The following is a 16,355-nucleotide window of genomic DNA, read 5'->3' on the forward strand; positions in this document are numbered from 1 at the left end:
AATGTATATATAATCTTAAATTCTATGGTATAAATTCATATTTATACAAACAACCTTTACCATTAGAATAACAATGATTATTGATATTTCAGTCTATTATGTATATATTTCGATTGTTTAGTATGAACTCTGATTCACAGCCAATCTTGAATTAAATTGTTGCTTATTGCTTTCTCTTAACTACCTACAACAAAATTCTACATTATATAAGTAATATTTATTCTTAATACTAAACTAAATTGCAATATGTACTTTATTATATCGAATTACATAGACTGTTTTAAATAACTATTGAAGGTTGCTTTTTTATAGCTGAAATTTGATACACTCATATTTTTATTAATAAAATACATTAATTTTATCACACATTTATACTAAACAATTAAGAAATGACTGTTACTTTATATCAAATTAAAAAAATGAATTTAAATACTAACAATTCTTTATTTATACGCTTCAACACTTAATACGTGATATGTGATTATCTGGATTTGTACTGTAAAATGATCAACATCATAATTTTATTAAACTTTTTTTAAATTATAATTTTTATTATTCTTCTAATGTTTTGATATTTAATGTTAATTAAAATTATATAAATATTGTTTTAAACTTTAGGTTGTTATGAACTGCTGGATCATGATGCATATCAAGTGTCGAGATGTATAAATAATTGATTTTATATTTTTAGAATACTAAATGTTCATAATGAAGTAACAGTTATTTCTTAATTGCTTAGTTATAAATGTATGATGAAATATAATTATATTATTTGAAAAATGAATGTAACAAATTTGATCTCTAAAAGCAATCCTGAATATCAGACAAATTGAATCTGCAATGATTGAGCATGTATCGGTTGTTACACATTAAATTAATTTTTACTAATCATTTCTCTTTATATAAGATACTTTGAGTCTATTATTTATTCTATTATTATCTATTATTATTACCAATTTATAATTTGGAGCCTGCATAACTCTTCCAATCTGTTATGTCTTGCCACCAATCTGGTCTCGTCAAAGCATTTTCAGCTTGCATCATTTTTCGATTGTAAATTTTTATAAACCTATAATAATAAGGTGATAGTGAATATCAAATACAGCATACATAAATAAAATGCATTATTATAATAATACATAATTTATGTTGGTACTATACGATATTTTGTTGAAATATTTGCTTACCTGTCCATCAGACATTCCCAAAACGCTGTTCACGAAAAAGTCAGTAGGAGCAATTGCATCGACCAAGCCTACTGCATCTTTCTTAATCAATGCACATAATTCTATTATGGATGTTTTTAATAGAATTGCAGGAGTTTCACCTTGCATATATCCTCCTGGAAAATGTTGAATGTTCAGTATATAGTTCAAATGTTATCGAGTAAAGTCAATTCTATAAAGCTTAAATAAAAAAGCTTATCGAAAAGAAGTGAGTTTTAACTGAGTTGAGTTTGAGAAATTCAATTAACGCTTACCTTGGTATAAAATGGATGTATGTTTATCCAATGACCAAAGGCCATATAGAGATATCAGTCGATTCAAGCTCATATAAATATCTTTGTTGGTTTTAATGTGGTCTTGTTCTATGAAATCTTTACAATGCTTCAATAGATAATGCTGAAATCAAATTAGGGCATTATTACCATTACAATATCAGAAAAAATTAGGAAAACAATATATATTTCCTATATGTTGGTTATTGTAGTACCATTTTTGGATATTTTTATTCATTTTCAAAAGTCTTTCTACAATTTATATTTAACTTCAAAGAGTAAAGGTACATTTATATATTTTCAGCAAGAATTTTTTTTAATATCTGCATCTATTTTCTAATTTATTCCATGTGGAACATGAGCAAGTTTTTTATGGTACTTATAAATGAGTAAATCGAATGCCAATCCAGTGATTGGACATCCGAGTATGATGGTAAGGTAGAATAATTAGCTAAAGTATTTTTTATTTTAAATATAAGCAAAGTCTTAAATGAAACTCACCTGTCCATATACTACAGACAATGTAACTGCGTAGAATGTTTGAGAATTATTTCTAGCTTCAAAGGCACTGCAACCTTGCTTTTTTAATTCATCGACTTTTATATGTGTTAATTTTAATAGGTAGCAAGTTAGCCATTGGAATGCATTCAATATATCTGTAGATAGTAAAAATATATGCCATAATTATAGTTATTAATGAAATAACTGCATTAATAATAGTATCGTTTACTCAATGGCGATGTTTTTTATATCTATGATTATTTTATTAAACATTTTGGTCAATTACTAAATAAATGAAATTGATCAAAATTTATTTAATATATTCTCATTAGATTAATGAATTATGACAATACTAATAAAATGCTGGGTGAACAGCAATTTTTTATTTTTTATTTGAGACTTCAAAAACAGATATTTATCAAAAGACTTCCTTATCACTTCGTGAAGACATTTGAATCTCATATTTAGTTATGTTATAAATAAATCTACGTACTCTCAATTCGCGTGCACTCATCCATATTTCTAGGAGTCCATTTGCCGTGATTCTGCAGAATGTCATCTAACCCCACTATGAAATCTGCAGATTTCAAAGGACTGCTTGATGTATCCTTAGTTTTGTATAAATTCAATAACCAGTTACTCGTCTGTTGAATAAGGACACTGTTCTCGCCTTCATATGTGCAATTGGCGTCATTATCGTTACGGAGATCACCCAAAGCCGCAGCTGAAATATTTCGGTAATTGATTATATAATTAGCTTGCAAATGATTTTATTAATAAATGTTCTTGGCAACGTTTTTCAGTAATTATTTTGATGGAATGCAATTTCAATTATTTTCATTCAAGTAAATTCAGATATAATTTACCTTTTAAATATCCGTGTCCTCCGCAGGCTTCTCTGCATTCTTGAATTCCATCTCTGGCGATCCAGCTCGCGAGTGGCTTTAAACTTGAAGATAGTGCATGGATTTCCATACCTAAAATTAATTTTATACAAATTGTTATAAAAAGATAAATAAATATTATGAACAAGTTACAAAAAAACGACGCTGATTGAATAATATATCTTCTGTTTCGATTATTAATTTATCTTTATATGTTATTAATTTAATTATCGAGTCGAAATAGATAATTTTGACGTCTTAGAATCAAATCTAGATAAAATTTGCATCGAAATAAGTCTATATTTTAGTGACTTTACGATAAAAATTCAACTGATTAACATTGTACAATATTAGTCTAAATAAAACAACGATTTTCATTTCCTGCAATTGCGCCAGAACATTACAAGTTTCTAGGATTTAAGCAACGCATTAAATTAATAGACTTTTATGCAATTTGTTTGCAATACTTATAAGGTGAAATTTTAAGTAGAAACATTGTCTAAGTATTGAGTATTCTCACTGTAGAATAAAATTCTGAGAAGTGCAGTTTTACATAAACTTTGCAAAACTTATCTACAAAATAGTTACTCCAAAAACAGTAACATTTTTATTAAATTGATTAAATAAATAAGTTAAACCAGCTTAAAAATATTTAATGTATTTAAAATAAATATGTATACCCACATCGAATTATCTCGAAAGGTAAGGGATTCATTCAGGGCCGGATTTAGAAATTTGGCGCCCCGGGGCACTGACAAAAATGCCGCCCCATTCCTGAAATATTACGAACTTTCGAACTATTTTTTAAAGCAATCGCGCTGCTTCAGCTGCTTAGGGACAAAATATAGAAGCGCGTAAGCGCCGCGTCGCAGTCTAACGGATAAACAATGTTACAGAACGCATATAAATTTAAACAAAATTTATACTTTTTATTATATCTTTAATATATCTGATAATTTATTGTGCATATGTCTTACGATCACTTTTGTCCGCTAAATGTTTCTTTTTCAAATTTTTTTATTGGATCATCGAAAACGCTAAACCTGCCCCACAGAAATTTAAGCAGTTATTTATTCTGTAATTTTTTTTGAATGATATATTGGACGCTTTTTATTCTCAAAAACTGAATTATCATTTTTGGCATTTTGGCCCGTATCTTCAAAACAGTTGGACCTGCCTTGGCCAATAACTTGGCAATCAGCTTGCCTCCTTATCAATAGGAATTGAATCATTTAAATCGGTTAATCCGTGTTCTCGAAATCGACTTGAATAATTAAAAAAATATTAGATTTGTATTGATGGGGAGACGTGCTGATTAGCTTTTGACACAGGCAATTACGAAAAATGGTAATTGAGTTTCGATATTTCTTCTCTGAAACATCTACGCAATGCGATTGCTTTGCAAAAAGTTCATAATTTTCGAAAAATTTCAAAATGCAAAAAATGTCCCAAAAAACAGGCCGTTTTTAACACTTTTTGTTAAATTGCTGCCATTTTTTTTCTTCTTGCTTTTTTTCTTTCATTTTGGTAGGGGGACTGAATTCAAACTTCTTCTTCAACGTAGTTTCGTTTTTTTTTGTTTCAGGCGATGCGCAACGGATTTATCTGTGGCACCGCAAACGAGATCGATTTTGCAACGCCCACTTTGGCGCCCCGTGGTTAAAAAATGACGGCGAAAAAATAACAATAAAAAATTTCTTAATATTCTATGATTTTGGAATTTTTATTTAAAAAAAAACCACATGTCTTTATGATAAATACATTTCGAGAAAAACAAAAACAAATACCTTGCATGTTTTGTAACAAAAAAAAGAACAACCCCCTTAAGGCACAATGCCATGAGTTACTAGATTAAATTTTTTTCGACGCTATAAGCTTGGAAGTGCACAAATTCGTCATATTTGGAGGGCTCGAGAACTGAAGAACATATTTTTCACTTAAACTTTCAGCTTGTTTACGGATCTTTATATTAGTGAAATTGCCAAATTTGATATCTTATTAACTAATTTGATAATTTACGTTCGAAGAGGGAGGCAAGGCAAAATAATAAATTTTAGTTATCGGTTATTTGAACCCAAATTTTGCATTGCAATCGTATTATGTTTTGTTAATTATATTTCTTGAAATAAAAAATGTTGTTAAAAAAGTTGATTATATTGTATAGAATTTGTTTCTCACTATCCAAATTTTGCCGCCCCCCAAAATTTGCCGCCCTGGGCAGTAGCCCCGATTGCCCCTACTGTAAATCCAGCACCGGATTCATTTATTTGTGGTGGCCCTCATACTATATGGACCAGCCGTCGGGCAGGCTACCATTTACTATTATTATTATCCTCGTCGTATTGAGGATTGTGAAGACATACCATAATTTCATATATAAATTTCATTATCCTACAACGAAACGAATGTTTATTTACACTAATCAACAATTTCTTTAAATGTTCCGTTAAGTATTATTAACTATTAAATAAAGGCTTTTCAATATATTTTTTAAAAATAAATAATGGTTCAAATCTATTTTTTTGGATAGTGTGCATTTTTATAAAATCAGAAAATTTCTGAAGAATACAATAATAATCGATAATTAAATTAATAACAATAATTATAATTAATTAATTTACTCATATAATTTGAAAGTGGATCGGTTTTAGTTCATATGTTAGTTAAAAAATAAATATATAAAGTTGAAAAAAGCTCATTTACCCACTGCAGCTCTTTTGTTATCCAGTTCTTGCTTAGATAATTTTTTATCTTCATCCGATAGAATCCCGTTGCTATATTTCATATGGAATGCGCAAAACCAGTCAGTAACAATAATCAGAACATATGTTGAAGCCAAATAAGGAAAGAGCCTATTTTGCTGAAAAGGGAACAAGTTTATATTAAAATCTTCGGGAAGTCATTAATAGATGGCACTAGCGTGCTCCTCCGTATTCTGGGCAACGCGGCACACGCCGCACTATTGCGCCCAGGTGAGGATAAAATAAAACTGATTTGTCGGCTCGGCACTTTGGTTTCCCTTCAGAGCGAATAAATCTTTCGCCTTTTACTAAAGATTTCCGTGGAGGGGAGCACTCAAATGAGTATATAACTCAATTTTTTGTGTGCCCGGCGATTTAATTCGCTGGGCCAATAAACTTAGATAAATTAAATAAATCGATCATTTCAAATAGTTTGGAATGCAGTATATATTACTAATTAAATACATATTGAGATTAGTACGTTATTCGTCATGTCAATTATATGTCTTTGACGCTAAAAAGTTCTATTATAGGGACCATGTTGAGACATATATACCTAAATACTAACATACGCGATTAGGTAGAAGATCAAAATTTTAATATAAGACCATGTATGTCTATCATGAAAAATTGTGTTTCTCTAGAAATTTTGCCAATTTTTTTTCCTTTGTAACATTAAGATACATTTTTAAGTAAAAATGATCGAATGATTTATGTGAAAAATTTTCTGGTACTACTAACGTTGATTGGCGACTAACGTGTTCATGAAAAAGGAAATTTTACCTGATGTTGGTATTCTATGACTGGATATTCACTATCTTCTGATGGACCAAATTGCTTTCTTACGGCCGAATACCTTATGGCTATTATTATTGCTTTTGATAAATAACTACTGCAGATACCTGAAATCCAAAAAAATATGTAGACCAAAAATATCTATCATAAATGAAACTTAAGAATAAATACATAAATTATAACAAAAAATAATAATAATAAATGAAACTGAAGACCCTGTTAGAACTGGTTTATCAATCAAAATTATTATATTTTAACTGTAGAAAACTTGTTTAACACGTTCACGCCGGGGCCAATTTTGGTTGGTTTTTCTGTGAGGCGGCGGGTTGTTATTGCCTTTGAAATACGTACTACCTGGTTAAAAAGCCTAGTGCAGGTCACCGGTGGCCCACGCCGGCGTGAACATGTTAATCAATAAATTCTTTTTTTGTACTTGATTTTATGTAAAAAAAGATACTATGCGACAGATTCTAGGATTACATTTTTTTGTTAGGATAAAATTGAATGTTATGGTATTGCTATATTACGGGTCTATCTTCGTATTAGTTGGCAGCAACGAATTGTGATAAAACTATGAATTTGCTGTGACATCATGCATTTTACACATAAAACCTAACATACACAACACACAAACGCCAAATAACAACAATTTTATTGTAAGTGCAACTTTCTGATGTCTCTTCCTATCGTGAAGTTAGATTTTATGAGTAAAACGCCTGATCGCGTAGCAAAAACAGTTTTTTGACCGTTCGTAACTACCAACTCATACGTAGATAGACCCGTACATAGTATTACCATAACATTTCTATTTTATCCGAGAATATATGAGATGCTTTGGAACAGAAATTATAGTCTTCCATATTTAATTTCAATTTAGTACTAATGATGAAATGCATTTATTACCTGCGATATTGACTCTGCCTCCACTTAGAGCCCCGAAACTTGCACCGATTTTCTTTGAAGGGTCTTTGTAAGGTGTCGTATAAGTGCCATCGTCTTGGACGTCGCCAGTTTTTGAGAGCAGATTTTCCTTTGGAATGCGATATTTATCAAATAACAAAAATCTGAAAAATGAAGACATTATATAATTACATCTTATTACAATAGCTGTAGGTAAGATCGTGGTACATAGTTGCTTAAGCTTTAAGTTACATGCAACTGAAATCGTTTTTGGTATTTCACTTCTGGTATGATAACAAATCACTGCCAAACTTCGATCAAAACAAAAGATACGATGGAACATTGTTGCCATCGATTTATTGTCAACATATTCTACATACATATTTTTTAACGTACGTAGATAGAGTTCGCGCTTCACAAATATTATATATGTATCTCTCCTTTTACCTAACCTTTTCTACCTAGAATAATAAAATAATTATACCCTAGGTATTAGCTAATTGTAAGAAATTCAATCATTTCTGTACGTAACTCTTGAAGCCTTACACCTTACAAATAAATACAAATTATTTACCAAACTATTTACTAATTTTCTAATTAACTTATTTTATATCAGGTCTGATATAGCCTTTCATATAATAAATTATGTCTGGTCCTTCGAGGTAATAGATTGTTCGTGTGTAGTGTAATTAATTGACTTTTTTTTAATAAAGATTGCGCCGGGCGTCTTCAGATGGCATTTTGAAATTTAACTGCGAGACTGTGTTTCAGTGTTTTGTTTAAGCTCGAGTTTATTCGTAATACCTATAATTGAATACAGTGATTTTCTTGTAAAATTGATACAGTGCATAATTATTCGTTAATAAATTGTCATCTTTCAACGTTATTCTGATAAAAACGGATCTTAACCGATGTAGTAGAACATCATTCACGCCCAAAACTAAGGGGTTCACATTTCATACGTTTTTTTGAAGATGGTAACTGTCTTTTTCCAACACGTTCGCAATCATTGAAATTTTATCAATTTTATTCTTCGAGATGATTTATTTTTATTTTTTTTATTATTTATTTATTTAGCAATATAAACATTTCATATATATCCATATCTCAGACAGGCAGGGGTGCCTGGTATAAGAGATTATGGATTGCTTTATACATTTATGCTTATACATATATATTTATCTATTTCATATTATTTCATTTTAAAATATTACATCTATATAAGAAATATAAGTATAATCATATTTAACTAATAAGGTCAAACTTATTTATATCTGGTATAGTTTTTTAATTCAGTTTTAAATTTATTTAAGTTTGTCAATATTTTTATTTCGGTAGGTAACTTGTTGAAAAGGCTGCTTGCACTTCTAAGGGGGCTATCTATATCTTATAAATATCTTTATTAGATTAATCCAAAATAGGTAAAGCGAATAGAATAAACAATATTAACGCTCAATTACTCACCCATTATCAATACCTTGTAGGCCAATTTTCTCTCCCATATCACCGACTATGACGCCAGCAAAGGGCAGTAATGTCTTGGGATCGCGAACGGGTACCAGGAATGGATGCAAGCCGTGATTTTTACCTTGAGTGAAGAGCTTTGCATACACTATAGCGTGCGTTGATGACTTCCCTTCAAAAGTAAAAAGAACATTTAAAAAAAAATTAAATAAAAATTAAAATTTTAAATAAAAAAAACAAATTTTAAAAAATTGTTTCTTTATCGTTACTCATGGGCTAGCATCAACTAGTCCCGGGTTCACTGGTTCGATCCCCGCTACCGCCAAAACCCGACATCAAATAAACATATATTTACAAAATTTATTCAAAAACCTAACTACGATATCAAATTTCCACTTGAGGTTATAGATCTTAAATACAGCCTTAAGTGAAAATCGCCTCTTGTGGGTATAGTTGTATATATATGGATATAATAAAAAATATATAATAAAAAATGATATAATAAAAGATAATAAAAAAATGGGATTAGACAACTACCAGGTTGACATCCATTAAAAAAACCATATAATTAAGTCAAAACAATTACTGAATGTTCTAAGTGAGACAGATTGCACTTAAAAAAATGTAAAAAGATCGTTACTAATACAATTGCTTTGTTAGCTGTATCTTATGTTGCCGACTCATTTTCGCACTTTAAGAAAATAACATTATCAAACATTTAAAGACATATATGTCGAACTATTTGAGATTTTCTTCAGATCACAATATTTGAACTAAAACATTTATCGTTATCGTTATCGTACTATGTATGCGTTATCTACTACCTCAATTTTAAAACAACAAAACGCTCTCTTTGGTAAAGAATTTATATAATTTATCTGATACTTTATTTACGTTAAAAGGTTTACCTAAATTGCCAGACCAGCATTTGGCAGCTTCAAAATCTGGTGTATGTAGGACAAACTGCTTCGAATCAGGATCGTAGTGTGCTTCGCATCGCATTCCCTTAGTGTTTGTTCCATGGGATATTTCTGTTAAAGCAAAACAACCTGCATACTGGAAAAAAATAAAAAAAATATGATTAATGCAACCAGGAACTGGATTAGATTAGTATAGTTAATTAGATGTAAAACACTTTGATTCGTCGCAAAAATTTTCAATCATTGCAATGAGAGAAGCATGGAAAAACCTTATCAAAATCAGATCAAAGCTTCATAGGATAATGAATTATTCTGACTATTTATAATGTTACATATTATAAATAAAGGTATATCATTATTTAATTTGATAAAAAATGTATAATGGAAAACAAATACTGAAAAAAATAATGAATTGCCAAACGATATACGATGACCAATGATGACGACAAATTTAAAAGGAAAATAAAGAAATATTATAAGGAAATTGAAGACAAAGAGGACTGAAGAGTTATATAAAGATAATATAATTATAATAGATATTATATTAATGAAAAAGTCAAATGAAATGTATTTATAAAATATGAAAACTGTTTTCATAATCTATCATACCAGGCACTTCTGTCTGTCTGAGATATGAAAATAATGTATATATATAAATATATAAAAAATACAACGAATAATGCACTTCGTGGAATGATTTATTATAAAATAAAAAGTGCAACGGCAGAAAAGTTAGAAGTATTTTTTATTAACTTCCCGAAGGAGAAGTTTATGTTTTCATCAAAAAATCCGATTCGCTAATTTTATGTTTTCTCGACGTTTCAAGCCATTCTGAATCGAATGAGACCAAATTTGGAAAAAGTATGTATGTGTGTGTGTGTGTGCGTGTGCACCAACAGATTTTTTGCCGTAAATCGCCGTTTTCTCAAAAACGGCTGGACCGATTTCAAAAATTTAAAAGCCATTCGATGTATCTCGATGAGGACTATTGTTTGTCAGTTTTGTGCGACAATCGGCCAAACCGTTTCTTCGTAAATAGCAGAGAAGTGAAAACTCTTTCGTCCACGTTTAAGCCCGCAGTTATGAATCGATTTTGAAAATTCAAAAATCGTTCGAAAGATATTGGTTGGGAATCGTGCTGATTAGTTTTTGGTAGAGATCGGCCGGGCCGTTTTCTTGTAATAAAGTTTTTTAAAAAAAAATTTCGACGATTTTTATGATTATTTTTTTGACGGTAGATAACATAGTCTTCTATATCATACTAAAATATTACGGCCCTACGACAACAGGTTCAGCTTTAAAAATTCGTCAAAGTTTGCAAAAATCGGTATTGTTTTTTTGGCATTTGTCAAAGTTAGACCTTTGATCGACGTTTTCTCAAAAACGCCTGAGCCGATTTTAGAAATTTAAAAGCTATTTGATGTATTTTGGTGAGGACTATCGTTTGTCAGTTTTGTGTGACGATCTGCCAACCCGTTTCTTTGCAATTTGAAAAAAAAGTGTTAAACTTTTCGTCCACATTTAAGCTCATCCTACCGAACCGATTTTAAAAAATCAAAAACTGTTCGAAAGATATTAGTTGGGACTGGTACTGATTAGTTTTAGGTGAAAATCTACCGAGCCGTTTTCTTGTAATTAAATGTTGAAAAAAAGTGTTAAATTTTCGTCCACATTTAAGCTCATGCTACCGAACCGATTTTGAAAAATCAAAAACTGTTCGAAAGATATCATTTGGGAATGATGCTGATTAATTTTAGGTGAAAATCTACCGAGCCGTTTTCTTGTAATTAACTGTTGAAAAAAAAATTTAAGCCGATTTTCATGGAACTTTTTTTGGCGATATACATCATCGTCTTATAGAACTTACTGTAATATTACGGCCTTACGTCAAGTAGTTTAATTTTGCAAATTCGTCAAAGTTTGCTAAAATTATTATCGTTTTTTTTAAAGTAGGATTGATGAAGTATATTATTTACACATTTTTTTTGATTAAGTAGATTATTTGCACATATCGGGAAGTTCATGTAACTTGCCTCAAGGCTAAATACCAAACCAACTACATAGTTTTTTTATTTTATTTCTCTATTTTTTTTTATTTAATGGCTTTGCTAACTTTGAGCATTTAGCCATCTACTGCAATACATTATATTCCAAGCGATATCTTTCTATTATACACAATTGTTAGAAAATTAAATTATTATGAAACGAAACTATCCAGAAAAAATCTGTCCGATTATTAAAAAAATATCTCAAGTATATCTATGAATTTATAGGCCGCTAATTAATCAACGTAAGTTGATCAGAAATATATATCTCTGGAGTAATTTGTCATACTGTATTGTTCTATGTGATATAGAAATTTTCAATCACAAAAATAAATTTAATTATTACCTCTCCTTCATATAATTGTAAGGCGTACGCACTCAATCTTTCGCTTCCTAAACTCCTGACAACATTTGGAACCATTCCAAAAGTCAATGAAAATTTAATGCACAATGATGGGTCATAAAAGAATAATAGACCTCTGAATATTGGATATAGTTCTGGAGTTTCTAGCACCTAATGAATAAACAAATAAATTACATTCGATATTCTAAAAAAAATTTAAAAATATTTTATATGCAATTGATACCTTGTAAATAGGTAGAATATCTCGGCCTTTGAGTGTGTACATTCGTTTTATTGTTAAATTTCTGTACTCATCTAAAGTTAATTCTTTGTTAACATGCTGGAAGATATTTTCATTTTGCATATAATCTGACATTGTTTTCTGAAAACATAAAATGTAATTATCATTTAACTGATAATATTGCTCTATTTAAGACTATTGAAATGAATTAAATCTTTATGATATTGAAATTATAAATTATGATATTGAAAGAGACTATTACTTAATTACTATAACATTACTACTTCACTTATAATATAGTAATTAGGCATGTAAAAATTTAAACATGTTAAAAAAATTTAACGGTAGTAATACACTAAACAATTATTTTGATCAAGTAAGGTTCTTGTAGTGTTTTTCGATCTTGATATTTAGGATGTCTTTTTATTATTACCTTAAATCTAACACATTCTTCACCATACAAGCTGAGGTTCATCAAACGCCAATCAAAGGTACATTGATTTCTATACTCAGTTAATGGTCCTTTCACAAAATCTGGATATATTTCTTTTTCGTGTATTATTGACTGGTCCATTTTGTAATTGTTATTGTGTACCATTGTGCTAAAAGTAAAATAATTTTGATAAGATCAATATTGTATTAGAATGAATGAGGTAACTTTTAGAGCTTTTTAGTTCATGCATCAGTCAGTATTGTTTTATTCTTGTATTTTGTGCACGTGGCTTTGGAGGTATAATTTGCTTACTATTTGCATTGATTAACTTTAATCATAAATGGGTCAAAACGTTTATGCTTAGTTAACTGTTAACGATAAAAATTTACTTTGCAATTGTGACCAGTTTCAAGAACTCATAAATATAGATCACATAATACAGAAAAACGAAATTTATTTTAACTTATTGAATGTATGAAGATCCAGCACCTTAAAACGTTTGTAATTATAGTAAATACATTCGTGCTAATTACAAATTCTATGATATAATTTTCTATCATACTTCTAAATTAATAATATAATAATTGTGGCGATATCAAGCAGGCTGCTTTTTTGATTTGTAAAAAACAATCGGACATGTCATGTATATTTTTGATATCGAAATATTTTTATAGTTAATAAATTTATTTTTTTTTATTATGTTGGGAGTGTGTGGCGATATCAAGCAGGCTGCTTTTTTGATTTGTAAAAAACAATCGGACATGTCATGTATATTTTTGATATCGAAATATTTTTATAGTTAATAATTTTTTTTTTTTTTATTATGTTGGGAGTTTCTAATTAAATATATTATCATAATCATTACGACTCCCACATAATTAATTTAAATGTTATTTATTTAAATATAATGAAAGTATCTAGACATTTAATTTAATATAATAATTTATTCAAATATGTAAATGCTTTAACAAGATTTCATTATTATTCACACTGCATACTGCCATATACAGTATTTTTATCATATGAGCGTATTTATTAGATATAAATTTATATACATATGAGTATAATCAAAGCTCTACAAAATTATCTTTAGCAGATTTTTTTTTTCTCAACATTCCCATATATGAACTATTTGTCTGAATTTTTCTTGCAGATCAAAGTTATATATGAACAATACATACAAAAAATTAAGTAATAGTTTAAATAATATTTTTAGAAGTGCATAAAATTAGCAGTTTTACCCAGAAAAAAGCTTAAACTGAATCCTTTTATATTTTAAACCCAAAAATTTATTCAACAAGCATCTATCTTATTATCAAAAAGAAAATTTAATGTTACAAAATAATGTAAAAATTTTACGTTTCGAGTTCCAGCTTCAATGAAAATAAAGATACACATTATTTAAAAAGAATCCCACAAACAATAAACAAATAACTTAGATTTAAAAACTTATTTTTTGATTATAAGTAAGTATATCTTTTATCAACTAATACATTATAAAATAATAATATATATATGTATATATTTACATGTATATGTATATTTTACTGTATAGGTTTTATCATGTTATATGAATAGGTTTTATCATGTTATTATGAATCGCAATTTTTGCCATTACATTTTATTATTTATATTTACATTGTTTCGAAGTTTATTGTAGATAATATATTTGATAACATATTATTGACTCCAAAAAGCTTTTTACCGATCCAAACATTGATAAACCAAATTCTCCAATTGTAATTATGATCCTCGATAGATGAAGATTATTATTGAATTTATTAAATTAATTTTTTATATAAAATTTTGAATCAAATTGCATGTGAAGTATTATAAATATATTTTTTTAGAACAAATATTAGGGAATTTCAGTATCTTTTACATAAATCACATAAATCAAGTTCACATATTTTTTCACTTTCATTTTTAATTTATTGTATACTACTGTAAGCTAAGGTACACAGCCGTAACATTTATACCTGAATTCTATTACAAATGATAATTATTCGTAATAATATGTACATACTTTATTTTTTATGTATATATTTATGAACACATAATTATAACTTATAACATAGTTCATAGCTGATTTATAGCTTGTTTACTTGCAAAGCTAACTAAATCTTACATGCACAAAATATTTTTTATATTGTATTGTATGAGATTGGGTTTAAAGGAACATGAGGATATTTTAATACTATGGCATTTAGAAATCCGAATCAGGAATAGAGTAGTTATTCTGAGCTTATTTTAAATTAGATTTGGAATTGGAATATCCTGTTCGTTGAAGCAAATACAGTTATATTCGTGCCTCTAACTACATGAATAAATATTCAACATTTTATGGAATTTTACAGATAGCTGCATAATGCATAAAATATGTCTATCACAGAAATTAAAATAAAAATATAAAAAACAATACATTTATATTGAACTTATTCACTAATTGTAAGGTTTCACTAATGAAAGAATTTATTGATTTAAATTCGAAGATTGGTATATAATAATAATATATAATAAAAATAATGTATATTTATACTTATGCATAGATGTGAAATTAAAACGCAAAGTTTGAATCTGAATAGAAAGTGTAAAAGTTATGACATTTTTATGTATCTTTCTGTATTGCATATTAAATATTAAGTAACACCTTAATTAAAAGTATTTGTATGTGTATTTGTATAATAATATTTTTATATTTAAGAATATTTGATATTTAATAATATTAGGTTGTCAAATATCTCCCTTCCGCTTTTTTGCTCTTGGTTTATAATACAAAAAGGCGGAAGGGAGATATTTGACAACTTTAAATAAAATTAATAAATAAATATTAAATATTTTGAAATTGCTCGATTCACGTTTATCAACTCAAATGTGAAGGGTATTTCCGTATTTGTATAGAATTCTTGTGTAAAATTTCAATGTTTTTAGAATCTCAATGTGATTTTTGAATATTTGAATTTTGATGAGAAAGCATGTAAAATACATTCTAGACCAGCGATCGGGGAACTTTTTTAATCATTACTCTAAACTTTTTTTTGTCTAAGTTGAATTACCTCCATCGCAAAACGCAAATGATTGCCTTCCATATAAACAACTTTGTAGCAAATACAATGAATATCAATTGGAAATAGATACTTTTTAAACCAAAAAAATTCATTTTTACCCCATTTGGGGTAATTTACCTCGGTTCTCTGACCACTGTTCTAGACGAAATTATTCAAATATGTGTAGATGTGGAAATAAAATTCATAATTTTATTTTATGACAATTTTTTTTAATAAAAATAAACTGACTATGCCAAATAGAGTCTAATTTAATGTCGTCAATAATACTGGTTTCAACCAATGTGTCTTATGGCTTCAAGCATGTTGTCTGAATCATTCTTTTAGAATTTTAAAAAACAACTATACAAATTCCAGCTGCAAAGTGTAAACAAGAAATATTCACACAAATATTTTGAATGACAAATAAACAGTATTTGGCAATACATGATAATTTTTAGCAATGTTTTCTTCGACAAGCATTCCATTAGTAGTAAAAATGAAATTTTTGGGGATAACAAGTATGTATAGTTGTTCATATGTGGG

General features: G+C 28.5%; 1 non-coding gene and 1 pseudogene across 1 annotated transcript; one reads left to right on the forward strand and one right to left on the reverse strand.

Annotated features, from left to right (window-relative positions):
* Positions 1-49: 49 nt before the first annotated feature.
* LOC113384721 lies at positions 50-12,880 on the reverse strand (annotated as a pseudogene).
* LOC113387094 lies at positions 5,889-6,011 on the forward strand. Its single transcript, XR_003368062.1, has one exon. It is a non-coding gene; the product is annotated as a U5 spliceosomal RNA (small nuclear RNA).
* Positions 12,881-16,355: the final 3,475 nt, after the last annotated feature.

Source organism: Ctenocephalides felis, unplaced genomic scaffold (genome assembly GCF_003426905.1).
Source record: "Ctenocephalides felis isolate EL2017-DRISC unplaced genomic scaffold, ASM342690v1 CF-g0.4_SCAFFOLD_03571, whole genome shotgun sequence".
Taxonomy (NCBI): Eukaryota; Metazoa; Arthropoda; class Insecta; order Siphonaptera; family Pulicidae; genus Ctenocephalides; species Ctenocephalides felis.